General features: G+C 42.3%; 1 long non-coding RNA gene across 1 annotated transcript; it reads right to left on the bottom strand.

The window, feature by feature from the left end:
• Positions 1–17,836: 17,836 nt before the first annotated feature.
• LOC122456416 lies at positions 17,837–18,369 on the bottom strand. The gene is made up of 2 exons (XR_006275334.1): positions 18,235–18,369; positions 17,837–18,046 (listed from the first exon to the last, which is right to left on the bottom strand). It is a non-coding gene; the product is annotated as an uncharacterized LOC122456416 (long non-coding RNA).
• Between the last annotated feature and the right edge of the window lie 1,847 nt (positions 18,370–20,216).

Raw genomic sequence — 20,216 nt, 5'->3', positions numbered from 1 at the left:
CATTGGAGGAACCAATATATTACGGGTGCTAGGTTCCTGCATAGGCTTTCAGTGCACCTAATACAATTGCCCACAATCTCTCCTGTAGCAGAGCTGGAGAATCTTGGAGGAGGAACAAGGGGACAGAGTCACTTTTGTGAGTCAAAAATAGTCATGCAGGAAACTTGTAATGCTGTGGGATTAGTATGAAGTTTCTATAAATTCAGCTTCAGGATAGTTTCTGATGTAAATAGTTTTCAGCAATAAGTGAAGGGACATCCAATTTGCATAACATGTAGGTAACTGTGGGACTAAAATGAGTCTATGTCCCTGAATGTGATGCACTTAAGAGTTATGACTGGGTTACAGGAGAGCATAGAGATAGAAAACTATATATGCTGCTAGTTGTAAATTGAGTTTTGGAACTTTGAAGTATGACCATCATACTTGTAGAACATATTAAAAAAATAAATGTGATGCAGCGAGCTAAACTATGCCTCGATCTCCAAACTATGCATCTGCCAACCCGGGGACTGGGCAGCTTTGAGTCTTGAGGACACAGGGGGACAAAATTTAAACTAGTGGCTGAACAACTAACCACTGGAGTCACATATGCATATTGGAGCTACTTGAGTCACATTTGGTGAACACTATCTGCTGAATTTCATAGGTCTTTGTTGAATCATTATTTGAAAGCTAATGATATTTTATGTCTCCAGCTCTACAGCTGATTGAATACTACTCAGTGACTATACTATTTGGTAAATTTCACTAGTATTAATCAAACAATATATTAAACAAAAGCTATTCAAACACAACTTTTTTCTGCTACTTGATCAGCTGAAGGGCAAGTTTTTGCATATGCAAACAACAATGAGAATTGTAAGGTTACTTCCAAGGTATATTTTATGAATGAACTGAGGAAGGGACAGTGTAGCGAGGAGGTGTGGCCTCCCTCAAAGATTGACAGGAAGGGACTACAACACACTCCTTGGTGAGTAGAACCAGGAAAATCATGCCTGCTCAGCCAGAAGTGGAAGGGCAGAGCTGGAAGGGCAGGACAGGAATCAGAAGTACAAAAAGCAGGCCCTGCAGCTCAGTTGGGCTGGAACCACAAAGGGAGTCAGATGCATCCTACCGGCTGCTGGAACCTGCAGAGGAACCCCACCATGCTGAGGACTGGACAGATCCCTGTTAGTGCAGTAGGGGGCCACTCCGCCACTGTTAGGGCCCTGGGCTGAGATGCAGTGATGTTGGGTGGGCCCATGTCCCCCTACTCTCTACCACCCCACCCTTGGGCTGGCAGCACCCCCCATCTTAGGCCAGGAGGCCTGTGGTATCCTACCTGAGCCCCTGGATTCTGCTGGGGCTCACCCCACCGTGAGCTCCTGGAGCGTATGGGTGCTCACCCTTTCTAGAGCTTATTGTTTGCTGCCCTGCCCTGACCGAGGGCCCGGGGCTAACAGATTGCTTAACTGTTCTGCCCTGATTGCAGACCAGAGCTTATTAACTATTTGCTAGCCCACCCTGACTGAGGGGCCAGGGCTCATAGACTGATGTATTGCTCTGCCAGCAGGAGGGCCGGAGCACTAGGTGCAACAAATTCCCTGCTTTTGAGCTCACTTTACAGGTAGGTGACAGTGAAGAGGCATGGCCTCCCTCAGAGATTGACAGGGAGGGATGGCCACGCAGCCTATAGGTAGGAAGCTGCAGATATTCAGAAATGATTGACTGTAGTCTATGGTTATGTCATAGGGCCACTGACGCTTCAAGAATGATCATGGCCTATGCTGAACCTCTGAATTACACATTGAAGCAATGAGGTGCTCCAGGCAGCTTCCCGTGAGCTAATTAGTAATGGGCAGCTGAGCTAGAAAGAGTGCTAGAATAGCATAGAAGGAAGTGGGAGAGAACAGTTCTCTTTGGAAAAGGCCTGCAACCTGAAAGGATCCCACAGGAAGTATAGTAGTCCTCTGGGGTGGACAAGTCCTGACAGGAGGCGCATTGTTGATAGTGAGTAGACGGATCATTGGTATGACCCAGTATGTCCGTTCTTCTATTGCCTTATATTGATGGTGCAGGATTTAAAAAATAGTCCCATGTAGGGCTCTACTTATCCCCTTCATATACAAGGTTAGGGTTGAGCTAGACTTAGGACAAAGCAAAAACACCACTGTGCAGTTCAACAGTCACCTTCCATTCACAAGCACTATATGTTTTTCTATGTACAAAATCAATTAACCATTCAAATAGCAATGGGAATTACTTAAGAAGCTTGTGAGGCGACACTACAGTGACCACATGCATAGCGTGTATGTAGCTATTTCAGGACTAATATGGCTATTGAAGCTACAACTCTCTAAGCTGTGCAACTACTGGGTACCTCCCAAAACACAGGCCATAGCTGAAAGCTTCAAGCTGTCCCTAGCTCTATTCTGTTTTACTTAAGATTGCAACATTTCTGTGGTGAAAACAAAATGCTTTCACATTCGTAGCACGTGTGGGTGCCAGTTTGCCTGATCTCTATCATATTGTAGGTTTTCCGACATGTGAAGTGTTCCAAGCCTCTTTCTGCTCTTGCAAATTGCAATAGATGTATGTTTGGTGAGCATAGCTCACACATCCCCTCGGACCAGTGCAATTAAATTACTGCATGTGTGACACAAAAGCGTTATGTCTACTGTAAGAATTTACCCTATGGCTTAAACAAAGGCACATGGCACTAAATAGGCACTCCCACTTCTGGTTTAGCTGTGGCCCTGAAACTGACAGCTAAAACGTAAGGAAAGATCCACGTATCAATCACTGACCACAAAGAATCTATATTTGCTCACCAGAGCGACTGTCTCCAGCACATGGAATGCACAGAGCTGTTACTCAGGGGCTCTGGAGATGGACCAAAAATGAAGCTATCAATGGGCATAAGTGCAGGAACCTGGTTCTCAGTGCCACTTTGGCTCATTAGGGCCCTGACCTACTGGTATTTGGGTTTATTTCTGTAGCCAGTTGAACTACTTGTTTGCATATTCATTATCAGATGAATGTAGCCTTGGTTTTTGTTCATGAATCATACATAAACTGATCCCAATTCTTGCAAATACAAATAACAAATGTAAGTATTACCTGCATACCGTGAACAATTTTTCACTTATAGGCTGTTTGCAGGCTGTTCTGGTTGGTTATTTGCTGGTGATGGTCTGTGATCGCTCAGCTGTGGCACATGGTTTAGTTTTTGCTCCTAGACGACTCAATTTTTTTTAAACAGGAGTAAAATGAACGATGAATAGTGAATCCCCTTGTTCGCATGCAAAGATGTATATCTGTTTGGAAAGCAACCATTTTCCCCAAACATTTATGTGAATAAAACTCTTTAGTATATGACTTTTTTATTTACACAGGGAAATAAACACAGTACTGAACACAAACTAGCTACTTTATGGACTAATAACATAGCTCGTTGAAGCAATGGCAAAACTCTAATTGTAGATGTGAGGTGAGTGATTGGAACAAACACTAGAAGGACTAGATGCCCTTCTTCGTGGCATAGGCGCTGACTCTGTGGGTGCTCTGGGGCTGGGGCACCCATAGAAAAAAATTGGCACTGGCAGCCTTGAGTGAGAAAGTTGCAGCACTGTTAATTGCCAGTGTAGACAAGCCCTTAAAGAAAAAAAGTGAGCTTTGGGATAAATGGTCAATATCAGGAGCTTTCACTGGGACTTTAATGCAAAAACAGACACAGCAAAATTATGTCAGTGAATTTGTGCGTTTTGTTTTAGCGGGCAACCACTGTTAATTGCAGAGGGACCTATTGGTGACTTTATGCAGCAATACTGTCCAGTAACAAAAATGCTTCCTACTGCAGACAACTTCACTTGTAAGTATCTGAGAAAATGATGAGCCATTAGTTGCCAGGGATCAGCAACCTTCGGCACGTGGCCCATCAGGGAAACCCGCTGGCGGTCTGGGATGGTTTGTTTTCCTGCAGCGTCTGCAGGTTTGGCATTCCAGGCCAATGGGGGCTGCAGGAAGTGGTGTGGGCCGAGGGATCTGTTGGCCGCTGCTTCCCGCAGCCCCCAGTGACCTGGAAAGGCATACCGCAGCCAGTGGGAGCTGTGATCTGCTGAACCTGCAGGTAAACAAAACCATCCCAGCCTGCCAATGGATTTCCCTGACGGGCCACCTGCCAAAGGTTGTCAATCCCTGATCTAAACAGATCAAATGATGTTATGGAGATGTGATGTCTATTCTGATTTTTGACCAGCCTCTTCCTGCTTTGGACTGTCTGATTCTTGGCCTTTTGTTTTCATTTTTGGAGTAAGCCTGCATTGTTTTGTGCTGATGTAATATTCATCCCCTCTACTGCCACATGTTTTGTTGACGCAGCAATAACTGACATGTTTGAGATGTACCAATGAACTTGAGAAAGTGTGGCCCCACCTAACAGATGCTGCTTCCTACATAGCTAAACTTGCACAGGAGATTAAACTCAGTCAGAAACTGGAGCTGCTACATATTACTTGTCTTGCTCATCTGATTAGTGTTGTGCTGTCAACAGCTACTACTACAGAGGCAATGAGAGATGTGAAATCTTGCATTATTGGATTTGGGGCCATTTTCTAGCATGCAAACAAGTTGAAGCCTTTGTTTTACACAGTGCGAGATGAGTGCAGAACTGACTGCCGATTACCTACCCCTCGTGCCCCATTGGTGAATGAGCTTGTACTTCACTGTGTCATGTAAATAATGGGTGGACTATGCTAATGCGTCTCCTAGATCATCCCGAGTTTGTCAGTTCTAAAGCAGAAACTCTGAAGAGACTGGCAAATAACCAAAATGACTGCCAGATTCTGTGCACCAAGGTAACATCCATTGCTGAAAACTTGGAATCACTGTGTGACACAGAAAACACTGGAGTTTTCTCCAACTACTGCCAACACAGATGTTTACTGGATCCCAAAAACCAAAATCTCAGCTGAATGAAGCACAAAAGCTGCAGGAGAAACATACATCAAGGAAACAGTTGTTTCTGGAAATTCTTGCAAGCCTGCCACATGAGGGAAGCAAAAAAAAGCATTAAAACCGTCACTCAGCAAGAAATGGGAGATGACCATGACCCATAATCTGAACCCCAAGTGTTTGGTGCCAAAGATTTTTTGGAATGTCACTCACATGTTGCACCCCTTCTGCAAGGTGAATTTTGCAGCAGACTGACCATTATACCACTGTTTCAACCATTGCCATTAAATATGAAATTTCAAATCTGAAAGGGGAATTTATTACTTACATGAACATGCCTAACTGTGACAATGTGAAACTGAATGTGCTGGCTTTTTGGAGTAGTCACCAAAACACAGTTCAAGTTCAGCAAAGTGGCACAGTGAGCTTTGAGTGTACATGCTGGATCTATCGATGCACAGTGCTTAAAGTTGGATTACCTCCAAGATGGCAATAGGCTCAACATGAATGAGGATACTTTGCGTAGCAGTCTTCAAACTGCTAGCTCAGAAAGACAAAAAGATACCTTTGTACTTTAAAAAAGTTTCAATTATACTGTAGTAAAAGTGTATATTATGAAAGGTGGTTTTTTGTTTGTTTTCCTCAATTTTTCCTGGTTTTTTTTTAAATCCAATTTCATCCTGGTTTTAATTTGGAAAAATAGAGAAAACACCCAGATTTGATTGATTTAACAAAAAAATGGAAAGTGCAAAGCACTCTGCTATATTACACTTCAGAGCTGGCTTTGCACCCATGTGAGAGAGGGTGTGCTTTCTAAATACACAGTTGCACGCAGTGCTTCACCCTCAGATAATGCCAGCAGCCAAATGTTTCCTTCTTGCCCTAGCAGCAAAGTGTTGGTGTGAATGTGGGTGATGCATTTTCAATAGCACAAGGCTACAACCTGCCACCTTATGGACTGAATCCAGAGCATCTGTTTTATTTACCATAAAATATTCTTTCTTGCAAAGAAAATGGTGCCTATTCCTTTTATGCATGAAGCAGACATTTGATGTTTTCTGCAGTTAAAACACTGAATAGTTTAAGTGGCTCCATTAGTTCCTTACAGCTCTAGAGAAAAATACATAGTCAAAAGCACAGAGTCTGTAGAGGTGACATTTGAAAATTTGATATGATCATATGCTCTCTGAAGAAGGGTTATATCTGCAAATCAAAGCATGCCAGAGATGGGCCCTTTATAAAAAAAGGGGTGTACTTTGGAAAAATAGTTGTTGAGGGGGAAAAAGGCCTCTTGTAAAACATCAAAAAGTTTTGTTAAACCCCACATCTAGAGTTTCAAGAAAGGCAAGCTTCCCCTGCTTCTGCCATTCTTGTAGCCCTCCTGCCTATGGACCTGCTTTGCACAGCAGTTATGCATATGAGTAAACCCACTAACTTGAATGCAAAGCAAGCATGCATTTAAACCCTTTGTGGAATCAGGGCCTGTGTTATGACTGAATAACTAGACTTGCCTGTTTGTGTTCACTGTCCAAATTTAATCCTCATTGAAAAGACATTAAGCATTGTTAGGGGAAACTAATCAAGGGCTCTGTATCAGGCAGTATAGCCTTCTGTTTGGTCTAAGGAAATATTAAGCATCATGGAATCCTGCATGCTTACATGGCTGAGGTGGTCTTACCATTTCTCAGAAGTCTTGATACTTAAAGGCGACCCTGTATCTTCTTCCTGACCTGGACCTTTATACCCAACTCATCATTGTAGTACGAGTACCTGGTTCCAGGTCATCAAAATTTTTTTCCAGCCCTGCAGTCTTTCTGCCCACCACTGCTCTTTGACAGACAGACTTCTGCCTAACATTTTCTTCCATTTAAAACTCACTATCTTTATAACCAAAAACCTAGTGGTGCTGTTCCATACATTCATAGCCTCCACACCAGTGCTGGACCCTTAGAGAAATTAGGTCATGGTGTTTTAAACTGCTAGTTAGGCACAATTGCTAATGCATAGACACACTTGTGCCTAGTTTTCACATGCAGTTGTGATTGCATAGGAAAATGGGGACAATTATGCATTTCATGGCCAATTGCACATGCCATTACCCAATTTGATTATGCAGTCATAGTAACTGTCAGCAGGGGTGCCACTTGGCATCTCAAGTGGCAGGGGAAGGGGGAGAATCTAAAGAATTTATAGAACAGTTTCCCAAAATGTTACCAAATAGTATCAGCCTTGTGAGCCAACTGGAACAGCAAAGCTACAGCCCACTGGGGTCCTCTGTTTTGTGGGGCAGGAGTGTGACTAGAATTGTGGGCTGGTGGGGGGACCACAAGGAAGGTGGGAATTAGGGCTGGGGATGTGAAGTGGGATCAAGCTGTTTGCTAGGAGACGACCCTGGCAGACAGAGGAGATTGGGGTAGACCCTGTGCAGGGGAGAGGGAGCGTTTAGAGGTAGAGTTGGGTGGGTCAAAGGAAGTGGGTGATTGGCCTTACCAGATCTGATCCTGAGTTTTGAAGTTGAATTGCTGGGTAGTGCCCTGGACTGCCAGGCAATTATTTATCCACTAATTAGAAAAACATGGCCCTGAACGTATAGCCATTTCCCCCCAGGAAAAATCAGGTTTCTGGCTCTGTATACAGAGAGGGGGAAGAGAAAATCCTATTGTGCTAGCAAATAAGTCTTCAAAACATAAAAACCAACCAACCAAGTGTGCTCCTTTTTGGTACTATCAATAGGCTGACCAATAACGGACAACGCCATGCCTACTCTTTCATCCCTTTCAGCTCAAAGTTGAGATCTGAAGGCGAGTTATGGGGATGCTTGAACTGCAGTTGTCACTGCTACATAAGAAGTCTTGGGTTTGTAAACAGGGTGGTTCTAACTAGAGGGGTGAGAATAATGGATATTTTAATTCACTGACAAGTCTGCAAAAAAAATATTCATTTTGGATTCACCTGAAGATAAAATATGGGGCAAATTGAAAAGTTGGAAAAAGAGTTTGGGGATGAACAAAACATTTTGGTGTGATTTAGAACACAAAAAAACTAATGAGAAGTCATTTAGAATTAAAAAATAGATTTCAGAATTTAACCAAAACAACTTACCCAAATCAATACAAGTTTGTGAAATATTTCAGTTGTTCCAAAATGTGCATTTTTTGCCTGAAAAAAGTTTCAAAGAAAAAAGTTACCACACAGCTCTAGTTCTAGCACAAGCCGGCCCTACCCACAGTGAGCAACGAAACCTTGTTAGATGCTGTTTAGGGAGGTCCATACTTGAAGTCCCCCTGTAGGTGATGCAATAGAGCTAGCACTATATTAAAGAATGACCAGCTTTTCTAAATTAATCATGTACCCAGGTTGCTGTGGTAATGCCCCCTTGTGGGAACAAGTCAGAGTGGCAGCTTTCCGCTGGTATGTCTCCATTCCAACAAAGTCCAGTTTAGTCATGCTTTGGTCCTCTGGCCAAAGTGCCCTTCAATCCTACTCATCTCAGGGCTGCAACCAAGAGAAACTGAGCTCTGTCATCCTTCCTGGTTAGCCCTGAACTGGGCTAGACCCACTGAAAGCCTGACATTGACTGCAGGTGTAGTGGGTGGGGCCAACAAGGTCCCCAGGCTCTCTGTTGCCCTTCCATTACCAGTGAGAGCCTGCATGGCTCCTTAACCCCATCATTGCTGGTGTGGGACCTCTCTGCCCCTTCACAGTCCTGTTTGGTCAAGAATTGAGTAAACATGCCTACAGTGTTGTCTCCCACGTCCTTAGTCTTGTGGATAACAAAGACAGGACATGCAGGAATACTGACACAAGACTTATTTCCATTCCCTTGTTATATAACAAGGGTCAGGTTTGCTGGTGATATATCACATGACAGAGGACAGGTCAGTTTCCACCAGTTCCAGAGCCACTTAGTCTTGTGACAATTGGGAGTGGGATACTGTAGAACCCAGCTCTTTTTCAGTTGCTTTGAAGTTCTGATGTGAACTACAGATGGGATCTTTCCATGATGTTCAAACACTTCACTTTGACAACCCCTTGCCCCTAGCTCTGGAATCTTTAGCCATTAGCTTCCCTTTCTAGGAGAGAGTGTAATAAATCAATATGAAGCTATCTAGTCTCCACAGGACAAGGAAAAGAAAAATGTTTATTTGCTTCATAAACTCCCTGTTAGAGAAAGAGAGAGAGAGAAACTGGAAACTGCATGACAGTCTTCAAAAATACCCAGTGTGCTTTGTGTGGTCATTGACATATGGTCAATAAACCCAATGCTGTTAAGTGTTCTCATTTAGCCAGTATATTTTGATAACCCTACTTCCCGCTGTCACAGGAATGTGGATCCAAAAAAAAATAAAGCTGCACTTTATAAAAGTATGTTTAGTGTTCACACTGTAAGTTTGCTGGATGTGTTTAAGTTTCCTTGACATTTGTTTAATACATGGGTCTATAAAAGCTGTTCCTCAGCCTGCTAATGAGCAATGGGAAGACAGCCATTTACAACTTTGAACAAGGCATCAAAATGAGAGATTCCATAAAGGTTGCTGGAGCAGGAAACTTCAGCCATGATTTATGATGCAGTAAGATGAAGCAGGTTCAGCACCAGGCAAGTGGCCTAGTACTCACATGTGGTGAGGTATGAGATGGAGCTCCCACTTCCTGCAATCAACCCCCTTTCAGCTGGGGAGCTCAGACCAGGAACATTAGAAAGAATAGCCTTAGTGCTTAAGATGTGGTTCTAACTGTGGAATGCCATTTAGGTGACCCCTTCTAGCCAAGCTATGAATCTTGAGACTTGAAATTAGATGAAGGTTTCTAACCATCAGAGGAGTGAAGTTTTGGAATAGCCTTCCAAGGGAAGCAGTGGGGGCAAAAGAGCTATCTGGTTTTAAGATTCTACTTGATAAGTTTATGGAGGAGATGGTATGATGGGATTTTGGTAAGTAATTGATCTTTAAATATTCAGGGTAAATAGGCCAAATCCCCCGAGATGGGATATTAGATGGATGGGATCTGAGTTACCCAGGAAAGAATTTTCTGTAGTATCTGGCTGGTGAATCTTGCCCATATGCTCAGGGTTTAGCTGATCGCCATGTTTGGGGTCGGGAAGGAATTTTCCTCCAGGGCAGATTGGAGAGGCCCTGGAGGTTTTTTGCCTTCCTCTGTAGCATGGGGCATGGGTGACTCGAGGGAGGCTTCTCTGCTCCTTGAAGTCTTTAAACCATGATTTGAGGACTTCAATAGCTCAGACATAGGTGAGGTTTTTCGTAGGAGAGGGTGGGTAACATTCTGTGGCCTGTGCTGTGCAGGAGGTCGGACTAGATGATCAGAATGGTCCCTTCTGACCTTAGTATCTATGAATCTCATGCTGCTTGTTGGAGATAGTCATTCTGGCAACCTCTACAAGTGGTTCCTCTTAGCATGGAGATGAGCCCCTTTTGGGCTATGGCCAAAATTCCAAGTGGTCTTCAACACGCAGCTATTTTCTGTGTGAAGAAAGTAAACCTCAGCTCTTCCATTGCCTGGAGCTTTGCATTCTCTGCCCTATCAAAGCCTTGTTGTGAGGACTGTGCCAAAGAGGCCTGACACCAGTCAGTGTTATGTGGGCAGTGCGATGTGGGACTTGGGGCTATGGCAGCTGACAATGCTCAGAGGGAAGGATGGGTGGCATGAGCTGAGGCCTCACCCTGTATAGCGCATTGTTAATTTGGTTCCTCCTCCCCTCTGGTGGAAGTGAAGCAGTGAAAAAGCACTGATGAGTACAACAGTGTCTCTCCAACTGTCATTTTCTGGTATATGACCCAGATCATGGCCTCACATATAGTAGCTGCCCGTGAAAGGTCAGCGTTTGTCAATAGATACCACTGTGTGTGGACAAATAAGCACCTGTGTGCATACAGACTCTTCAACATACATGAACCTGCAGGCCAGCATGGGAGAGATGGAACTTCCTTGTGAACTGCATAAATGAAGGTATTTCAAGTCAATGTCCTTTGAGCATAATTGATGCTCACCTCTGTCTTATTTGTACTGACCTGTGCTATTTCTGTTCTCCCCAGAACTCCCTGAAACATTTTTTCTTCTCACCCTGAAATGATGCCTTTGTCTCAGGTACTGATTTATTGGTGCAGTGGGCTTATAAAAAAAGCCCCAAATCCCAGAACAATGGCACTGCATTATAATATAACTCACTGGTACCTTTTCACACTTTAGTCCATACTTCATATTTATGTGGCAAGTTACTGTTGATTCCAAACAAGATGGGAATAGAGTCTGCAAAAGAGGAGGCTAGCTTGGTTTTTCCAAAAGGCAAACCAATAAGTGCCAATCTGACTCCAAAGTATAAATAGGGACATCATTCCCCTCAGGATCTATTAGTGAGTCACACAAGTAAGCTTACTCATACTGTAACAATGGGGAGCATATCTAAAAAAGTCAATAAAAAGCAGCAAGTATATTCTCATGCATGCACTATAACCAGTTCGTACTCCTTGCCTATGTGTGCTTAAGATACAATTCAATTTTGGTTTAAACAGGTGTTGCTCCACTGACTTAAATCTAGTTGTACTCACTCAATTTGACCCTAAAATGAATGGCAGAAATGAGGGCTGCATTACATATGCCTCAGAGTGCTAGATTGTGTGGTGCACCAGGTGCAATCTTCATCAATCTTGTGCTACTCTGAGTTCAGGGCTCCATTGTACTAGGCACTACATGTATATAGAGCAAGAGAGACTGCCTGTCCCAAGGAGCTTGTAGTCTATCTAGACAAGGGTGGGAAGGGAAACAGGAACAGGAGAAGCTAAGTGACTTCCCTGTGGGTTATACAGCAAGTTAGTGGCCCAGTCAGGTCTCCTGATTTGAGGTCATCTGCTACCTGACAGTGCATATTGCCACTCCATTATTGACAATATGGAGTGAGTTGACCCCATTTGGGTCAGCTCTCATTTTTCCACAGCTGAATCTCACTAGTATTTTCAGCCCAATCTTCTAATGTCTCCAAATCCCTCTGTATCTCTCCCACCACTAGAGTTCCTGACATCTCCCAATGCTGTGTTATTCACTCCTTCTACACGAGTAATAAAGATGGCAAGGCTGAAATTACTCACCCCTATGTTGCCATGTATCATTGAGAGGCCTTGAGCTAACTTCAGTCCATGTAACAGTGCCCATATCAAAAAGGCAGATTTAATTCATTTTTAGATTAATGATTTCATGAGATACTGCATTAAATGCTTTTCTAAACTGCAAATAAGACTACACCCATCACATTCCCTTCAGCTACTAACTTTGTACAAAAAAATCTTTGACAAACCAATACTTATTAAAATAGGATTACAAAGCCACCCACTTTAAAGAGACTTATCTCTTCATATTTGTTTCAATCTTAGAAGTTACATTTATGGGATGGTAATTGACAAGTTCATTCTTCTGAAGACTGGAGCCAATCTTTTCCACTCTTCTGGAATCTCCCCAGATACCTATGGTTTTTTCTCCCCCCTCAGAAGTGAGTCTAGTCAGTGAATTCTCATGTTAATTCCCTTAACATCCTAAAATGCATATAATTTGGATCATCTGATTTTGTATGCATTTTAAATTTCCCAAGGAGTCCCTTACTTGATTTTAATTGTTACTTCCTAAGTCTCCAGGCCTCTCTCCCCCCCCCCATTGTTCTTGTTTAAAGACAGATTTAGAAAAGGAATTTGGTTCTATTTCAATAATAGACCCCATTGCTTGTCACATGTTCTATGTGGTATGTCAGCATGGGCATGTGTAGTTCACCTGTGTGCATGCATATTTTTGTGCAGCAGAGAGAGTGACAACATAAGAAATACCTTCTGTGATGCAATCTCACCTGTCTGGGCTAGTGGGAACAGTGCTAAGTACATCTTGTCAGAAGACATTCCTTACATCTCTTCTAGTGGTAAGATAGTTTAACCTGGCAAAAGGCCATTTGAGCTGCAAGGTATGCCTCAAGGCCAGCACATCTGCATCCTTTGCTCTAACTCTGTTCACTCAGAAGCAAAGGAGCCAGCCCTTCCCAATCAGGCTAAATACTCTCAAACCTGAAAGGATAATTGTTGTCCAGCCTGTGACTATCTCACCATCCATTCCCTGCTGATTACAGCATCAGCCTCATCTCAGTATACTGCAGACTGGAGTTCTGTCAATAGCCAAAATAAGCAGCAATGTACCCAAATTTAATATTGATTATATAATAAATATTTGATTGTTTAGTGTTGAATTACTGAAAAATCCAACCAACCAAAAAAGCCCCTATGAACAATGGAAAAATTCTCCAAGCCCAAGAGAAAGAAGAATGCAAATCCTACAAAATCTGTTTAAAAAAAAAAGTGTGGCAGGTCTGCTTTTAAGATGATTTCAGGTTCAGATATAATGGAGGGGCTTTGATGCACTTAATTCACCTGAGCTAGTTGGGAGGGGAACACATCTTTTCTGTCTCAATAATTTAACAGGAACAGATCAGCAAGAAATACACCAAGGGTTGCACCTTGATGGAACAAAGAATAAAATCTGCTGCTGCAATGTTGTGTTTTGAAACTGTATTTTTGTGCTACCTTTCTCTTTCCTTAAAGAAAGAATTTCCTCCCTCCTATATATTACAGTTTGGGCCATATTTACTTATTTTTGTCCCTAGGTGAAAAAAATCTTCCAATTTCCACTGCAATGGACTGTAAAAGCATATACCTGGTGACAGCTTCCAAACATTAAACACTCCTATTACTTGTATACATTTACTCAGGAAGCTACAAAAGTAATGAAATGATTCAAAACTATAAAAATCACTAAAAGTGCAGTTCTACTCTGAAGAGTGACTGTAAAAATGGATTTGGGGGATGAGGGGGTTCTGTGTTTATTGCTTGAAGCTCTATTTGCTCAGTTTGCACATCCAAAAAAAATAGCATTTCCCCCTCTATTTTTCACTGCTGCAAACTCACCCTAGGATCTGAAAAAAATCAAGCTGTATTATTTCTGACTCAGTAATGAAGGCTCTGAGATCAGAACTTCAGTTGTGACAGTTTTGTGGATGAAGCAAACACTAGAATAGAGTTCAGCTCACTCACCCATAGTGGTATTGACTCTGGGGGAATAAGGGTAACTAAAAAAAAATAATAAGTTTAATTGTGTCAGTAACATCAGCAAATATGTGCCTAATCTCACACACGAGGCAGATCTATTGTTCAGGAAGAATTCAATGTAGTCATAGGGTAATGCTCTGATTGCCCATTGTGATGAAGTTTCAAGCATGTTTTAATATGCTAGTGGAGGATCAAGGTTCATTTTCTCCTTTTGGCTAGACAAATGCAGATTTTGCACTCACAGAATGGTGCCTGCTCACTTTTGAGGACAGTTGTAAACACAAAAGTATCATCCAGCTTGAGGCTGATGATTAATCTTGTCCTGCAAGGTCTATAGAATTCATTTTTTTTAAACAAAAATTATATCTATTAGATAAGCAAGTGAGAAGGGGACCATACAAGTAGGAGAATTATTTCCAGCAAGTTGAAGCTGACAGCTTTCTGAACATGTGGTAAGTGCAGCATCTTCCCCATCCTGGTCATAAAAGGGGAGGTGGTACTGAGATTACACCAAATGAGAGAGGATATGAGAGATGCTCACTACAAGTATGGCAGGTGATCTTCATAGGAGTCTGCATTTTTCCTCTTGCTCTTCTCCAGTCTTTCCACATTCCCCACCCCTCCCCCACTCCTTCATTCCTCTCCTGAACTGGTATTTCAGAATATCATTTCTAGCTACTGCTCAAGTCCCCTGACCCACACCTGTTTAGGCATCCTTCAGGGTAAACTGCTCATGGACACCATGCTAGTGGTGGTCACCATCTCTTCTGCCTGGAGGAAATGGTAGTTCTTGGCATCCTTCTGACATAAGACATTGCAATGGATTGCTACTGACACTCAAGAAACCAGATGCCAGTCCCTGTATTTTAACAGACATGCAATGTATTAAGAGAACATTGGTGACAACAGGCACTAGACACTAATTCATATGAACTGGTGAGTTTGTTGAAAAACAGCCTAAATGGGGTGGAGGTGAATGGTAAATCATTTTTACATTGCTTATGTGAAACTAACATGGTATGTTATTGATACTGATTCCATCTTCACTGATCACTAATTCCTAACAGAGATCAAAGTTCCCATTAGACCAGTTTTATGAAGGGACTGTCCCTCATTACAGACTTCAAACAAGTTGAACAAAACCAGAATAAAAAGATCAGGGGCAGCTGTTTCCTTATCATACAGCCTCATTTTTAAACTGACAGATGTCTGCTCCTCTGAAATACCCTATGTAAAGATCTTCATTAGTAAATTTCCAGAATCTGCCCCAGTTCAATGAATCTTTCTTGCTCTTTGAAACTGACTAAGAAGTGAAGAAATCTCTCATTAGTTTAAAAAAAAAATCAAGCTGGAAGAAAGGATTCACCAAGGTGTTAGGATTATGTGTGCAATTCAAACATATGGGATGCAAGTGAATAAAGCAGACTGGTTTGACTGTTTGAGTGATGGTGACAGCTTGATTTTTTTTTGCTTACTGGATAGCTCCTGAATCTTAAGGCCCCTGATGAAATCCAAGGGGAAGTGTAAACCCCAGAAACTATCAAGACCTGGCAGCATAGTGCTTAGATGTATATTCATGAAAGGTTATTAGCTAAGGGAATCTGCCATCTAGTAAAGTTGACTCTCCATTAGAGTTTCTACATTGTGTAGAAATATCGCAGTGCTACAAGCTGCACTTAACCAAATCTATGGAAAGCTACCATCATTTGTAGCAGTGATAGTACATTGTCAGCCTAACAGCTGAGAAAGCTGCAATAGTCTTCCTATTCTGGGTGGTGGTGGAAGACCTCCCCTCTTCCTTCTTATCCTACATATATTTCTTATGCCAACTCAATGCTTTTCTGCTTATGCACAAAAGCCTGCATCTGGTCTGCATGACAAGTTCTTGAATCTGCAAACATCCTTCCCGCTTCTAGTGGACTCCAGAACACCATGAAAATGGTGTTTTAGTGGCAGAGGCAGCTGCAAAAAGCAAAACCAGGATTTAAAACAAAAACACAAAACCCTCAGGTTTGGTTCAGGTTAGGCCTCACTTAACCCACCCGTTTCCTATAACCAATATTTCTGAAGCTACATTCTTGGGTTTCCATAATGTTAAACGATTCATTTAGTCCAAAAGGCAGGTTTAAAGGAAAGTATTACTTATTGGGGCCCAAATCCTTTGGTCTTTACCAAGTAAACAGGAGTTTGGCCTAAGGATGGACTTCAGGATTTGGCCTGTGTTTCTATAAATCTCCCCTCTATACTTTCCACTGCATGCATCCGATGAAGTGATCTGTAGCTCACGAAAGCTTATGCTCCAATAAATTTGTTAGTCTCTAAGGTGCCACAAGTACTGCTTTTCTTTTTGCGAATACAGACTAACACTACTGCTACTCTGAAACCTGTCATTATAGTTTTCTTGTTTTGTTTCCCTTTGATGGGGACATTTCCCCCCCCCCCTTTCCCTGGAGTATAGCCTTCACCTTCTTAGCTGCTGTCACTGTCCTGCTATTATCAGTTAAGAATGAGAAATAAACTTAGCTAATGAAGCTTCCACTTTGCTCCCCTTCTGCACCCCTCACTGATGATTCCTCAATCAGCAGCACACTAAGCACTACAGCTAATTAGCAACAACTTGGAAGACATGCTCTAATCGCAATAAATGTTGCATTTTTAAACACAAAAGGTTGCCTTCCTTGTAGCCACATTTGATTGTGAGCATTCACATACACTGGTATATAATTTCCACCCCCATTAGCAAGCCTGGGCTCTGAATGAGCTCATTATGGAAAACACTTAGGCACATAAGCACAGTTTCACTGAAGCTGACTTACACAAGCTAAGGGTCTGGCCATTAGTTTTTATTAAGTAAAAATAAACTCTGCAGTGTCATCTCACACCTCAGATGCACAGAGAGATCCCAAAATCGGTCTGCATTTCTTACTTACTCTGCAAGATAAAGTATATTTTTATCTACACTTAAAATAACTTCTGTCAAAGCAAAAATCCTCAGCTAAAATACAAATATGCAGAACCAACAAAGTTATGGCCATCAATATCCTAGGCTTTGCCTTCTTGCTTTCAGAGGGAAATATTTATAGGATACAGACCTTAAATTACAATACTAGTATCAATGGAGTTGTGCTGATTTACACCAGTTGAGAATTTGGCACTCTATAACCTGGATAGCACCAAAAATAATCTCTCACTGGATGGTGGGGATGAGCTAGGTATTTTTCCTACCCAATTTCAAGGACTATGAAAAAACCAAATATACTATATAACACATGGCAAAGCAACAACAAAAAGCAGGTTGAATAATTCATGGTGAATAAGTTATCCAATGAATGCATGACTTTTTCCTGCTCTGGAAACAAACCTGAATTTCTTCAAGATGCTGGGCCTGATTATGAATTCATACTGGTGTAGATGAGGAGTAACTCCAGTTATATCAATGGGGTTCTGCTGGTACAAAACTGATGTAACTGAGATCAGGATTGGGCCCAGAACTTGTAGATCTTCACTAAATCTGGTCAACAATTTTTTAATGGAAAGTTTTCAGTTGGAAAATGCAGTTGTCAAAAACCAACCAGGAACGTGTCCATTTCAACAGTTTTCCATGTGAAAGAGTGAAAATGAATCCTTTCAACTTGCTCATTTTGATAATATAAAAATGTTACATTTCAACTTTTACAGTTATTTCATTTTGACTTTATTATTTATTAGCCAAACAAAACCTTTAAATTGTTCCAAATCAAACAAAATTTGAAATTTTCATTCAGTGAAAAATTTCAAAATCTTTGCTTCCCTTCCCATTTGGGATGAAACTTTTTGAAGCTGAAATTTCCCACAGAACTGAACTAACTCTTTCCAACCAGCTGTACTATTCACTGAACAGTTGGAATAAATAACTTCTCTGCCTATGGGTTGTCCAGGAGTTGTTCGTTTTGATTATTCGCTAGTCATTGTGTGAAATGTGCAAGTTGTCAATGAAGTAACTTTGGTATTATTTCTGCTCCTGGATCAACTGATTGAAACTGTTAACAGGAGAATAATGGTGAACAAAATACACTTGTCTCCTACACCTACTGCCATTCATGTGATAGACAGCTAGTCTCCAGACAAAACTGTTTGAAGTAGTGAATGAAAGGAATATGAACACAGTCAAACCAAACAGCCTTTTGGAATCTGAACAAATGTTCACAATCATTCAGCGGCCACTCACCTTCCCTTTTGGTAGCAGGGATTCTGCCTTTCTTTCCCTTCCTGGCCTTCAGCTGATCCACCCAGCTTCCAACACCTTCTGGCTCAGTGTGAATTAGCCCTCCATCAAGATCACAAGATTTCTACCCTTTCCAGGCACCCCAAAGTCCAAAACAAGCTCCTCCCCTCACAGTCAGATACCAACTTCAGGTGTACAGGGTGGGGCTGACTGAGCCTTGAGCAGCCCAGTAGCCTGTTCCTGATGTATGCAGGGTTTGTATACCCCCCCTTCTCCCCCCACCGCTGTACCAGTAGGCAACTGACAAGATAGACAATGTTAGTATGGCAAGTCCTGTGCTTTCCTTGGCAGGAGCAAAAATGCCACCCCTTGCCCCTGCAGCACCAATGGCCCCACTAGCAGCACACAAAGGTGGTAAAGGAGGGAAGGGGTCTGGGTTTGCTCCTCACTCTGAGCCCCAGCAGGTTCTTACCCTCTTTCCCCTCAGGTGGGGAACCATAAATCCTTAGACACTGCCTTACTTCAGTTCTTTGATCTTTCATGTCTCACAGCACACCTCCAAGCTCCAGTCCTCTTTTCTCCCTGACGCAGGGGATTTTATTAGGTTCCTGACAGGGCCTTAATTGACTGCAGGTGCTCCAATTAACCTGTAGCCACCCTCCCTAGTTTACAGGGAACCATGCCTTAATTAGCCTTGGGCTTATATATTTCCCCTCTAGCACTCTACCACTGCTTTCTGGCTCTCCTGTGTCACAGTGGTATAATAAATAGCAACAAACCTTGGAGTGGTTTTCCCCTAACACACAGGAGAGGGCAATCAGGTGTAATTCATTAATGTTTTACAGCAGTGGTTTTCAACTTTTTTTTCATTTACAGACCCCTAAAAATTTCCATATGGAGGTGTGGACCGCTTTGGAAATCTTAGACATAGTCTGCAGGCCCCGAGGGGTCCCTGGACCACAGGTTGAAAGCCACTGTTTTACACGATGTAGGGAATATAATACTGTGGTTAAAACCCAGGATTTGGACTTGGGAGACTTGGGGCTCTGGGCTAGATCCTTAGCTGGTACAAACTGATGACTCCATTTATATCAGCTGAGAATCTGTCCTTTAATCCTAGCTCAGCATCAAATAACTTGTGACCTCATGCAAGTCACTTAATGTCTCTGTGCCTCAATTTTCTGCAGGTAACATGGGGTAAATAATAATTACCCTCCTCACAGGGGCATTGGAAGGCTAAAATAATGTCTCTAAAGTCCTTATGAGATCCTCAGATAGAAGGCTTTATAGACTAGAAGTGCCAAGTGTTATTATAATGATGTGAGGCTTAATCTTGGTGTTTAATTAATCTAATCTGAGGTCCCTGAGCCAAAGGTGCTATAGAAGTTGTAAAGTATTATTTATTAAGGGTATGAATGAAGGCAGGGGAGGCGTGGCTTTGGATGAGTGGCTGAGTCGGGGTATAACTAGAAAGACTGGGCTAAGCGGCAGAGGTAGTATTTAGAAAAAAGGCAACAAACTCTTCAGGTTTCAAGGTCCTTCTGAGTTTCCTTGAGTAATGGAAGAAGCAGCATCACACAGGCAGGGACGGATTCTATGTATAGCTAGGGTTCCATGGTTTAAGAACAGAAGATAGTACAGAGGCAAGTAAGGTGAGTCAGAGCCGTATCATAGAATATCAGGGTTGGAAGGGATCTCAGGAGATCATCTAGTCCAACCTCCTACTCAAAGCAGGACCAATCCCCAACTAAATCATCCCAGCCTGGGCTTTGTCAAGCCTGACCTTAAAAACCTCTAAGGAAGGAGATTCCACCACCTCCCTAGGTAACGCATTCCAGTGTTTCACCACACTCCTAGTGAAAAAGCTTTTCATAATATCCAACCTAAACCTCCCCCACTGCAACTTGAGACCATTACTCCTTGTTCTGTCATCCGCTACAACTGAGAACAGTCTAGATCCATCCTCTTTGGAACCCCCTTTCAGG

Source organism: Dermochelys coriacea, chromosome 13 (genome assembly GCF_009764565.3).
Source record: "Dermochelys coriacea isolate rDerCor1 chromosome 13, rDerCor1.pri.v4, whole genome shotgun sequence".
Classification (NCBI taxonomy): Eukaryota; Metazoa; Chordata; order Testudines; family Dermochelyidae; genus Dermochelys; species Dermochelys coriacea.
This window is presented reverse-complemented; position numbering and strand designations above follow the sequence as displayed.